Raw genomic sequence first — 13,682 nt, 5'->3', positions numbered from 1 at the left:
AATAATATTTTTCACATTCTGCTATACAACATTCCCCAAAAAAAAAAAAAATTTAAATCAAAATTTTTTTAACATTTTAGGCCAATTTGTTTTCTGCTACATTTTTTTTTTTTTCTACTAAAAATATCGCAATAAGCGTATTTTGATTGGCTTGAGCAAAAGTTATCGCGTCTACAAACTAGGGGAAAGATTTATGTCAATTTATTGTTTTCTTTTTTTTTTACTATTAATGGTGGCGATTTGCGATTTTTTGCGGGACTACGACATTGCGGCGGACAGATCGGACCCTTGACTGACATTTTTGACACTTTTGGGGGGCCCAGTGACATTACTACAGTAATCAGTGCTAACAATATGCACTGTTATTGTAATAATGACACTGGCAGGGAAGGGGTTAACATTGTGGGTGATCAAGGGGTTAAATGTGAGCCTAGGGGAGTGATTCGAGGAAAGAGGCTTCTGCCCAGTAAAGGGTATTTATAACCATTTTGTCTTTCAGCAAGCAAGAAATCATTGAAAAAAAAAAAAAATTAAAATTGCAGTAATCGAAAAAAAAAAAAAAAAAAAAAAGAAACGGTGCCATGGTGCCCACACAAATTATAATCCAGCCAGAAAGCTTCCACTTTGAATCACATTTTTTTCCGCTGAACAATCAATGAATGAAGCAAGTGGTGGTCATTTTCATCTTTGCCTTCTGTTCACTTTTTTTTTGTAAAATCTTTTTTATGGCTGTTTTTAAAAAACAGTACATAAGCAAAATACCGCATAGACATGTGAATGCAGTCTGAACATCAGGCGACAATTAACAAATAAACAAAGCTTTCAGCACAAGGCAGACAGTATAGCTCAGAGGTTCATGTGTATATAGGAATCACACAACCTATGATTCTGTCTCCCAATATCAGTGTCCTATCGAGCCACCACACCAAAGAGTCAGCACTAGGGTTAGTATATGTTCATGTTCACAGCACCAGGGTAATGTATATGTCTTGAATATAGCCCCAGATATATCACTGACCAGCCAAAACAATATACAACATGAAGGGTATTGAGGGTCTTTTAAATAGGGATGCACCGATCCGACTTTTTTGGAGCCGATACCGATATCTGGCGTTGTGAAATCGCTGATACCGATACGGAACTGATCCGGAGCTGCACACAAAGCAAGCGGCTGCAGTCCAGAGCAAAGCCGCTGCTTCATGTGTACGGCTCCTCCATTCACAGGTGGAGTGCATCTGATATCACTCCGCCTGTGAGCCAGACCTATACAGGAAGTAGCGGCTCCCATCCCATACTACTACACCAAGTAAGGGACGGCTGAGCCGGTACTCAGCAAAAAACGGATCGGCCCGTGGGACGGCTAAATTTTACCGATCTCCGATCCAGCTATTTTGTCCGGATCGGGGCTGATTTATATTTGGATCGGTGCATCCCTACTTTTAAATACTCCCAATTTACATACAGGGAGTGCAGAATTATTAGGCAAATGAGTATTTTGACCACATCATCCTCTTTATGCATGTTGTCTTACTCCAAGCTGTATAGGCTCGAAAGCCTACTACCAATTAAGCATATTAGGTGATGTGCATCTCTGTAATGAGAAGGGGTGTGGTCTAATGACATCAACACCCTATATCGGGTGTGCATAATTATTAGGCAACTTCCTTTCCTTGGGCAAAATGGGTCAAAAGAAGAACTTGACAGGCTCAGAAAAGTCAAAAATAGTGAGATATCTTGCAGAGGGATGCAGCACTCCTAAGATTGCAAAGCTTCTGAAGCGTGATCATCGAACAATCAAGCATTTCATTCAAAATAGTCAACAGGGTCGCAAGAAGCGCGTGGATAAACCAAGGCGCAAAATAACAGCCCATGAACTGAGAAAAGTCAAGCGTGCAGCTGCCAAGATGCCACTTGCCACCAGTTTGGCCATATTTCAGAGCTGCAACATCACTGGAGTGCCCAAAAGCACAAGGTGTGCAATACTCAGAGACATGGCCAAGGTAAGAAAGGCTGAAAGACGACCACCACTGAACAAGACACACAAGCTGAAACGTCAAGACTGGGCCAAGAAATATCTCAAGACTGATTTTTCAAAGGTTTTATGGACTGATGAAATTAGAGTGAGTCTTGATGGGCCAGATGGATGGGCCCGTGGCTGGCTGGTATCATCAAAGATGAGCTTGTGGGGCCTTTTCGGGTTGAGGATGGAGTCAAGCTCAACTCCCAGTCCTACTGCCAGTTTCTGGAAGACACCTTCTTCAAGCAGTGGTACAGGAAGAAGTCTGCATCCTTCAAGAAAAACATGATTTTCATGCAGGACAATGCTCCATTACACGCGTCCAAGTACTCCACAGCGTGGCTGGCAAGAAAGGGTATAAAAGAAGAAAAGCTAATGACATGGCCTCCTTGTTCACCTGATCCGAACCCCATTGAGAACCTGTGGTCCATCATCAAATGTGAGATTTACAAGGAGGGAAAACAGTACACCTCTCTGAACAGTGTCTGGGAGGCTGTGGTTGCTGCTGCACGCAATGTTGATGGTGAACAGATCAAAACACTGACAGAATCCATGGATGGCAGGCTTTTGAGTGTCCTTGCAAAGAAAGGTGGCTATATTGGTCACTGATTTGTTTTTGTTTTTGAATGTCAGAAATGTATATTTGTGAATGTTGAGATGTTATATTGGTTTCACTGGTAAAAATAAATAATTGAAATGGGTATACTGTATATTTGATTTTTGTTAAGTTGCCTAATAATTATGCACAGTAATAGTCACCTGCACACACAGATATCCCCCTAAAATAGCTAAAACTAAAAACAAACTAAAAACTACTTCCAAAAATAGTCAGCTTTGATATTAATGAGTTTTTTGGGTTCATTGAGAACATGGTTGTTGTTCAATAATAAAATTAATCCTCAAAAATACTCATTTGCCTAATAATCCTGCACTCCCTGTAGTTACATAGTAAGTCAGGTTGAAAAAAGACAAGTCCCATCTGGCTCAACCAAAAAAAAAACAGTATTGAAAAACCCAACCATACAATCCCATATACACAATCCTATACCCGCAGTTGATCCAGAGGAAGGCGAAAAAACACCAGCAAAGCATGATCCAATTTGCTACAGCAGGGGAAAAAATTCCTTCCTGATCCCCCGAGAGGCAATCGGATATTCAATGGATCAACTCTACCTATAAATATTAGTGCCCAGTTATATTTAGTACACCTAGGAAAGAATCCAGGCCTTTTTTAAAGCAATCTACTAAGCTGACCAGAACCACCTCTGGAGGGAGTCTATTCCACATTTTCACAGCTCTTACTGTGAAGAAACCTTTCCGTATTTGGAGACAAAATCTGTTTTCTTCTAGACGTAAAGAGTGCCTCCTTGTCCTCTGTGATGATCTTAAAGTGAACAACTCAACACCAAGTTCACTATATGGACCCCTTATGTATTTATACATGGTGATCATATCCCCCCTGGATACACACTATACAACTTTTGTTGTCAGATTTCCTTTAGATTTACCTTTTCTATGTAGTGGAAGGGCCTGCCTGATTGCATACAAATTGAAAGTGTTTAGGTTTGACCTCATATTATATGGTTTTGGTAAGTCTGAAGGAAAAAATCTAAAGAAAATTGTATAGTGTGTATGGCACTTTAATCTCCTCTTCTCAAGTCAGGCACTGTAGAGGTACTCTTTGTCCAACCACCCCACACCTTCTCAAATTTATTGGGTATTCCTCTGCTGGCGTAAGTGGCTTTATAAAAGGGGAGTGCTGTATTTGCAAGCGCTTTTCATGCCTGAATGGCGGGGGTGTCGGCTTTTTCCAGGAGAGGACTATCATTTTTCTACCATAGTAAAATAAAGTCAGCAGTGTACGTATTACTCTATTTGGAGCATCAACCAATCCCAAGAGACACACTTCAATACTGGGCCTATCACAGAGAGTAGTAACCTCCTCTATTATGCATTTAGCAAATTCCAGCAGGAACTTCTGTATGGCCACACATTCCCAGAATATATGGATGAAATTCTCTCCGGGTGAGGTGCACCACTAACAGCAGGATGACTGGGAGGGGAAAATTCTAGCCAGTCTGGCCGGGGTAAGGTATATTTGATGTAGAAATTTATACTGAATGGGATGGTTTCTAGTAGAGACCAAGCTAGAGAAATCGATATCCCATAAATCCTCCCAGTCGTCTCCGTCCATCTGAGGAAACACCTTTCCCATGTTGTTCTGCAAGGTGCAAGGACTTTATTGGTATCCACAAATAGTTGCTTATAAATATTACACACTGCTTTATCTAGAGAGTCGTTTCTGAGAATAATTTCCATATCTTGCAATGTGATTGGGGAAATACCAAATTGAGAGTTGTGTGCATGTCACAAATTGGGTAGATTAAATTTGGATTTCATAGCATCAAACTGTAGAAGTGTGCCATTCTTGACTATATCCGCCACCTTCTTAATACCAGATTTGGTCCATATAATGGGGTCACAAGTGTGGAAACTGAGGATTGTTCCACAGTGGGGAGTGTGGTGATATTACCTGGGTGGCCTTCAGTTCACTTTAATAGGAATCCTCATTTGAGGTGGAAAATTTCTTGGGTTTATCCACATGGATTGTTAAAGCCCATCACTAGGATAAAACTAACCCCCCCCCCCCAAAAAAAAAAAAAAAAACATCCAGAGGAGTGTAGGGGGGCCGGCTGACAAGTGTGTGGTGCTGAATTAGCTGTCCCTGCAGGCAGAAAGTGTCAGCAAGAGACCAGGATGTGGGCAATCAGGAAGTGTATCTGGCTTCTCCTGGCAGGATTTAAAGCCCAACACAAATTCTATTTTATACCCATCCCCCTCCCTCCTGCCTCGCCTTTAAAAAATAATTCCAGGTATGGATATTTTTACATAGTTACGGGTGTCCAGCTTGGCCAATTTAACTATGCATATACCATGAAAAGTGCAAAAGACTGCACACGAATTTTGTCCGCAGACTACAGCCGACTGCAGAAGTGATGTCATGTGATGTTTAACTTTCTTTTCTGAGCATGCCCAGTCTTGCAAATCTGCTGTCTGTCGGCCGAATTCTGTACTGACTGGCGAACAATCGGCCGTTCTGGTGTCGGCCTACAAAAATTTTAAATGCTTGCACGACAGATTCTGTTCGACCGAAAGTGCGCTGTCGGCTGTCGGAAGCATCATACTAACAAGCCGAAAATCGGCCGATCGGCCGAATCTTTTCGGCCGACAATCTGCACGTGTGTACGGGGCATGACAAATTCCATGCAATGTACTAAGAACCACAAAATGATACTTGGTTCTGTATTCTTTAAAATGGGTGGTACTGGGAGGTGCGTAAGGGGGTGAACCAAGGAACGGTGCTCGTAGGTGGGGGGGGGGGGGGGTTTGAGAGGTTTGACATAGAAGCACATTTGTACTGTGCTGAAGCAACGTGCCTGGTAATGGAGATCAGCAAGTGTTACAATGTAAGGCAACCTTTTTCAAGGTAAGAAATAAAGGATTTTTTTGATCAATGATGTGTAAACCTAACAACTGCAAAGTTCATATGCCAAAAGTTTAATCATACTTTAACCACTTCAGCTCCAGGCTTTTTTTCACGATAGGACACTGCATTACTTTACCAGCTATGTGACGCTGTACCCGAATGAAATTTCCTTTTTTTTTTCCCCCCCACAAATACAGCTTTCTTTTGGTGGTATTTAATCACCCGTGCGGTTATTTTCGCTTTTAAAAAAAGAAAAAAAAGACCAACAATTTAAAAAAAAAAAAAAAATACATTTTTTTTACTTTCTGCTATAAAACAGCCAATAAAAAAAAAAAATGTAAAAAAAAAAAAATCAAGTTTCTTCATCAGTTTAAGCCAATATGTGTTCTGCTACATTTTTTTTTTTAACCAAAAACATGTAGCAGAATACATACTGGCCTAAACCGATAAAAGAAATTTGTTTTTTTTTTTGGTTTACACAAAAGTTATAGCGCCTATAAACTATGGGATATTTTTATGGAATTTTAATTTTTTTTTTACTAGTAATGGTGGCGATCAGCGACTTATAGCAGGACTGCGGTGGACAAATCAACACTTTTTGGGGACCAGTGACACCAATACAGTGATAAGTGCTAAACAAATATGCGCTGTCACTGTACTAAAGACACTGGCAGCGAAGGGGTTAACATCAAGGGCAATCAAAGGGGTAAATACATCCCTAGGGAGGGCAGTGTCTGGGGGGGGGGGGGGGGCATGTGGGAAGAGCGAGATCTGTGATCCTGCTTAGCAGAAACACAGGATCTCTGTCTTCCCTTGTCACAGACGACCATTCTGCCTCTGTCTGTAACGATCGGTGGGTCCCGGAGGAGATGGAGTCCACCGGATCCGCTGTTTCCACCGGATCCGCGGGACACAAACCTGAAAGTCCCGAAGAAGTACAGGTACGTGATTTTTGCCTGTAAAAGGCTGCCGCCCCGCAATACATATACATAGAGCAGTCGGCAAGCGGTTAAAAAAAAATTAAAAAAAATGTCTGCTGATCATAGACCACAAACGTGCTACAAGAGATGGTTAAAGACTGAAGATAAACTACAAGAGATGGTCAGAGACTGCAGACATACTACAAGAGATGGTTAAAGACTGCAGACATACTACAAGAGATGGTCAGAGACTGCAGACATACTATATAGGAGATGTCGGAGGCTGGGGACATGTTTCTGGAGACAGTCACATACTGGTGGAAACACAATACATGAGACTGCTAGAGATCACTGTTATTATAACCTCTTTGCAAATCAATGCTTCCACATTTTTCCTACCTACTGCCTCCCTCAAGGATAAGTTCACCTTTTTTTCTGGAGCCTGCAGAGCATCTTACCTTTGATCAGCAGATCACAGGTGCAATGCCTTGCTCCTGCAGACACTCAGCACCGCTCTCAGCCTGTACCTCCCTATGGGCAGACAGTTACTGAACTGCATGAAGAATCAATGAACTACAAGAGCACTCATCAGCACCCTCGTGCTGAGAATTACAAGCCGTCTGCTGCTCTGGTAGACAGTACGTTTATTTCATTCATTTAAATTGTGACAGCAGGTACAGGGAGAGAATCCCCCGCCCACTGTCACAATGGAGGATCAGGGAGGTGCTGGTGTGACTGTGAATACAGGTGTAAAATGTAACAAGTTACAAAAGGTGAGCCTATCCTTAAAGACTAATGCCCCGTACACACGTACTGATCGTCGGCCGAACGATCGGCCGTCTTTTGCCCAGGGCTGTCGTGTCTGTTGAAAACTGCAAAAGACTGCACACGAATTTTGTCGGCCAACAACAGCCGACTGCAGAAGTGATGTCATGTGATGGTTAACTTTCCTTGTCTTTTTTCTTTTCTGAGCATGCCCAGTCTTGCTAATCTGCTGTCTGTCAGCCGAAATCTGTACTGACTGGCGAACAATCGGCCGTTCTGGTGTTGGCCAACAAAAATTTTAATGCCTGCACACACGATTTTGTTCAGCCGAAAATCTGCTGTCGGTTGTCGGAAGCATCATACTAACAAGCCGACAATCGGCCGATTGTTCGGCGGCCGAATACTTACGGCCGACAATCAGTACGTGTGTACGGGGCTTAAGTTTAGTAAAAAAAAAAAATGAAAACCAAAAGATCTTTTATTGATCGATTTGGTGAGCTTTCTGAACCAAGGTGATTGGCCTGAAGCAGAATTTGTTGATCGCTCCCGATCTATTAAACAAATATCTGCATGTTGGGAGAAACAATCGTAATTCAGATACATCGAAAGATTGTTTTTAAATACACTATATTGTCAAAAGTATTGGGACGCCTGCCTTTACACGCACATAAACTTTAATGGCATCCCAGTCTTAGCCTGTAGGGTTCAATATTGAGTTGGCCCACCCTTTGCAGCTATAACAGCTTCAACTCTTCAGAGAAGACTGTATACAAGGTTTAGGAGTGTCCATGGGATTGTTTATTCCAGAAGCGCATTTGTGAGGTCAGACACTGATGTTGGATGAGAAGGCCTGGCTCGCAGTCTGAACTCTTTTTCTATCAGGTGTTCTATCGGGTTTAGGTCAGGACTCTGTTCAGGCCAGTTAACTTCCTCCACCCCAATTTTGCTCATCCATGTCTTTATTGACCTTGCTTGTCCCCTAAAAATAGTTCAGGAGCTTCTTTTGGGCAACATGCTTCACACGATGCGGTTTGCTGCAATTGCAGTGCGATTTATCATGCAGTAGAACTGCACCCTGCATACAAATGAATGGCATCTGAAATGTGTTTGTGTGATGTCATTCACGCCGGGCAGAATCACAGGAAATCTTCCCGCGATTCAAAACGCCCAGATGTGAATGCAGCCTTAAGGTAAAAAACGTTTAGGCATCAATATCCCTCTCACCCCCCTGTTTTACTTACATGAGCCCTCATTCAATCCAGCACTGTGCAAGTCTGCAGCTCTTCTCTCCCCTCACTTTTGGGTCTCACTGGCTTTGCTGGGGCACCATTGCCTCCCGCTGCTGTCAATCAAAGCCAGTGACAAGGAGTAGGGGGGCGGGGCCGAGTTCCGCTGACTGTGTCAATGGATGCAGCAGTGGGCCTCGGGAGCAAGTGGCTTCCTATGGGGGAACTGGACATAGAGGAGGAGTCAGGGGTGCTGGCGAGGGAGATTTCATTGCACAGAGCAGGCAAGTAGGTTTGTGTTTTTTTTTTTTTTTTTTTTTTTTTATTTACCTTAATTACAACCACTTTTAGTCCCCGTTCACACTGGGGCGACCTGTGAGGCGACCTGGTCGCCTTCACAGGTCGCCGTAGGTCGCCTCCCATAGGGAAGCTGCGGACCCGTTCTAATAGGAGCGACACAAGTCGCTCCGACTTAGAAAAAGGGTCCGGAGCTTCTTTGGGGCGACCAGGAGGCGACCGCCATAGACTTCAATGTTATGTCTAGGTCGCGGTGCGAAGTAGCGTCGCCCCTATGTGAACGGGGCCTAAATTGGTGGGTTTACTTCTGCTTAAAAAGTCAACACTGCGATATGCTGTAACAATGTATCACACCTCCCCTTCCCAACAAACGTTACAGTACACAGACCATAATGTGTACCCACTGATCAATCCAAGAACACTACATGTATGACCACCTTAACCCTCATAAGAGGGGCATTCTATAGATTCCAATACAGCCAAAATATAGTATATATAGAATGTAATAAATTATTGTAATATAATGTAAAATATTGCTTGGTAACAAAAATTGCTAATCAGCCAATCACATGGAAGCAACTCAACGCATCTAGACGTGGTGAAGATGACTTGCTAAAGTTCAAACTGAGCATCAGAATGGGGAAGAAATGAGATTTTATATATATTTAACATTTTAGGGATATAGAAGAAATAATCTATATATAGATATTTTGTAACATAGAAGAAATAATACAAATATATAGAACATGGTAGAGAAGATATAACACACATTATATATATATATATATAGCGATTTTTAATACACTATACATATAGAGAATGTAACATAGAAGATATAAGTATATGGAATATAGAAGATAAGAGAATGTAATATAAATGTATACAATGTAATAGGGAAGATGTGATGTATACAACGTAACATATATAGTGTACAGACCACCTTCCCCTTCCTGTAGGTGAGGGTACAGTACTGCAGCACCCACTTGCCCCCCTGCCCAGACATAAGGATAGGAATGATGATAATTGTGTAGAATATGTTGGGATATGAAAGGTATGTGAGGTATGTTGGGATATGAAGGGAATGTGAGGTATGTTGGGATATGTGAGGTATGTTGGGATATGAAGGGTATGTTGGGATATGAAGGGTATGCGAGGTATGTTGGGATATGAAGGGTATGCGAGGTATGTTGGGATATGAAGGGTATGCGAGGTATGTTGGGATATGAAGGGTATGCGAGGTATGTTGGGATATGAAGGGTATGCGAGGTATGTTGGGATATATTGGGATATGTGAGGTATGTTGGAATATGAAGGATATGTGAGGTATGTTGGGATATGAAGGGTATGTGAGGAATGTTGGGATATGAAGGATATGTTGGGATATGAAGGATATGTAAGGATATGTTGGGATATGAAGGATATGTGAGGTATGTTGGGATATATTGGGATATGAAGGGTATGCAAGGTATGTTGGGATATGAAGGGTATGCGAGGTATGTTGGGATATGAAGGGTATGTTGGGATATGAAGGGTATGCGAGGTATGTTGGGATATGAAGGGTATGCGAGGTATGTTGGGATATGAAGGGTATGCGAGGTATGTTGGGATATGAAGGGCATGCGAGGTATGTTGGGATATGAAGGGCATGCGAGGTATGTTGGGATATGAAGGGTATGCGAGGTATGTTGGGATATGAAGGGCATGCGAGGTATGTTGGGATATGAAGGGTATGCGAGGTATGTTGGGATATGTGAGGTATGTTGGAATATGAAGGATATGTGAGGTATGTTGGGATATGAAGGGTATGTGAGGTATGTTGGGATATGAAGGATATGTGAGGTATGTTGGGATATGAAGGATATGTGAGGTATGTTGGGATATATTGGGATATGAAGGGTATGCGAGGTATGTTGGGATATGAAGGGTATGTGAGGTATGTTGGGATATGAAGGATATGTTGGGATATGAAGGATATGTGAGGTATGTTGGGATATGAAGGATATGTGAGGTATGTTGGGATATATTGGGATATGAAGGGTATGCGAGGTATGTTGGGATATATTGGGATATGAAGGGTATGCTGGGATATGAAGGGTATGCGAGGTATGTTGGGATATATTGGGATATGCGAGGTATGTTGGGATATGAAGGGTATGCGAGGTATGTTGGGATATGAAGGGCATGCGTGGTATGTTGGGATATGAAGGATATGTGAGGTATGTTGGGATATGAAGGGTATGTGAGGTATGTTGGGATATGAAGGGTATGTGAGGTATGTTGGGATATATTGGGATATGCGAGGTATGTTGGGATATGAAGGGTATGCGAGGTATGTTGGGATATGAAGGGTATGTGAGGTATGTTGGGATATGAAGGATATGTGAGGTATGTTGGGATATATTGGGATATGCGAGGTATGTTGGGATATGAAGGGTATGCGAGGTATGTTGGGATATGAAGGGTATGTGAGGTATGTTGGGATATATTGGGATATGCGAGGTATGTTGGGATATGAAGGATATGTGAGGTATGTTGGGATATGAAGGGTATGTGAGGTATGTTGGTATATGAAGGGTATGTGAGGTATGTTGGTATATGAAGGGTATGTGAGATATGTTGGTATATGAAGGGTATGTTGGGATATATTGGGATATGAAGGGTATGTGAGATATGAAGGGTATGTGAGGTATGTTGGAATATAAAGGGTATGTTGGGATATGAAGGGTATGTTGGGATATGAGTGGGTGACAGAGAACACACAGCTGTGTACGGAGAAGGGTGAGTCATGTCAGTGTATAGAGGTATAGCTGACCTCGTCTGCGGTCCTCAGTTCTTCCCCCCGGTGATAGGGGAGGTCGGTGACCCGGGCCGGGCCTGTGTGTGCGGTGTGTGGCCCCGAGGCCCGGCTCTCAGGCTCGCCCCGGACTAGCTGCGTGCAGAGCTCTGTATGCCTCGGCTTCCGGTGTCATGGGCTGGGCCGGGACAGAGCGCCATCTGCCGGCCAACAGAAGGAACTGCACGCGGCCAGTAGAGCTAGCAGCAGAGCTCCCAGCGGACACACCGGTGTGCAGACCAATCATTGGTGTCACTGCATAAATGTCCCCCCCTTTTCTCTTTTCTCTTTTCTTTTGATTCCATTTACATTAGTGCTGTGCGTTAATGCATGTTATGTCATGCATGCTACACGATAATGCATTCTATGTCATGCATGTTACTGGTTGATGCATGTTATTATGTCATGCATGTTACACATTAATGCATGTTATGTCATGCATGTTACACGTTATTGCATTCTGTGTTATGCATGTTACAGGTTGATGCATGTTATTATGTCATGCATCTTACACGTTAATGAATGTTTTTTAATGCATGCAACACATTAATGCATGCTATGTCATGCATGTTACACATTGTTGCATGTTATGTCATGAATGTTACACATTAATGCATGCTATGTCATGCATGTTACATATTAATGCATGTTATGTCATGCATGTTACACATTTATGCATGTTATGTCATGCATGTTACACATTTATGCATGTTATGTCATGCATTATTGTACAATGTATTCTGGTACCTGATCGCAATCAATGGGCTTCTGAAGCACAATAATGTCCCAGCTATCTGACATGTCACGAAATGTTTGCCGCAATAGACTACAGACCTTGGCATGTGTGGTATTGCAGCGCTTTAACCTCAAAATAAATAGCACCACAATGCACTGAACCTGCGCTGCTGTGCGTTGCAGTAACGCACACATTGCCACAATGCATAGACATAAATCAGTCATTAAAGTTTACCTAAAGGCAAAACTTTTTCCATTTTGGATAAATGGCTGTACACACAATCAGAAAATTGGACAAATAATACCGCATTCTAAGCGATCGCACCATAATCTGATCGTTAGTACATCACTTTCATCCAAATTGATCTCAAGGGAAAAGGTTTATCTTATGATACCAGATTGTATGACTTTCATTTAGGCTGGGTTCACACTTATGTGAATTGGATGCAGGTTTCCTCGCATCCAATTTGCATGACAGGAGAGTGTGATCGGCTCTCAGTATAGTCAGTTCACACAGCTCCGAGGCCGCCGCAGTCCACAGTGGAAAAGGGTCCCGTGCGTCTTTGACTCCAGTTCAGGTCCGAATTCAGGCAAAATTCAGACCTGATTCGCACCTGTAACAGAGAACAGGGATGCACCAGAACCCCTGCTGCGAGCCGCGGCTGCGGCATGTGTGAACCTAGCCTTAATCAGTACAGTTTTCATCTTAAAATACAATACAACACATTACATCACTTCCAAATTTTTATTCTGTCATACAAGAATTTTTGTACTTTGTGGAGACTAGCCTAACAAAAAGAAAAAAAAAAAGGCAAAAAAATGTGTCCCATGATCTCATCGTGTGTGCAAGGTTTATAAACCCTGTTCATTTTTTTTTTTTGCCATCTGTGTCCCATTGGGGAGATTTCCCTTCACTTCCTGTCTCACAGACAAAACAGGAAGTAAGAGAAAATCTCTCCAAAGTCAGGGAATCCCTGGTTGTCACCAGAACTAGTGTCCCTATTGGAAGATTTCTCCTCTACTAGGGTTCTGATGTCAACCCAAAATTTGCGATTTTCTTTCACTTTCAGGGATAATAGTAATCAGGACAAGCAGAAAGGGTGAATCTCCATAATGAGGAGCCCAGACACCAATAAATAGTGACAGGGGTTCTAATCCCTCTTCATTCTATCTAAAGCCCAAAAAAAAAAGTGTCACCTTTATTTACAGTTTAAAGTGTAAGTCCACCCTAAAACTAAAGCCCCTGCATCTATAGACCTACACGATCTAACACTAGAGCCCCTTTCACACGAACGATCCGATCGGATTCGCCTGTCAGCTTTTTAGGCGGATCTGATCGGATCCTCCATGTATCCCTATGGAGCAGCGGATGTCAGCGGTGACATGTCCGCTGACACCCGCT

The 13,682-nt window shown here is 42.5% G+C and overlaps 1 protein-coding gene across 1 annotated transcript in view; it reads right to left on the bottom strand.

The window, feature by feature from the left end:
• Positions 1 to 11,677, bottom strand: part of USP33 (ubiquitin specific peptidase 33) — a 138,641-nt gene extending 126,964 nt beyond the window's left edge. The window contains exon 1 of the mRNA XM_082265321.1: positions 11,525 to 11,677. The gene's annotated coding sequence lies outside the window, so the exon portion shown is untranslated. The remainder of the gene's footprint in view (positions 1 to 11,524) is intronic.
• Between the last annotated feature and the right edge of the window lie 2,005 nt (positions 11,678 to 13,682).

The sequence above is a fragment of the Pelophylax lessonae genome, assembly GCF_965119305.1.
Source record: "Pelophylax lessonae genome assembly, chromosome: 8".
NCBI classification, from domain to species: domain Eukaryota; kingdom Metazoa; phylum Chordata; class Amphibia; order Anura; family Ranidae; genus Pelophylax; species Pelophylax lessonae.
Note: the sequence above shows the minus strand (reverse complement) of the source record. Positions and strands in the feature narration are given on the sequence as shown.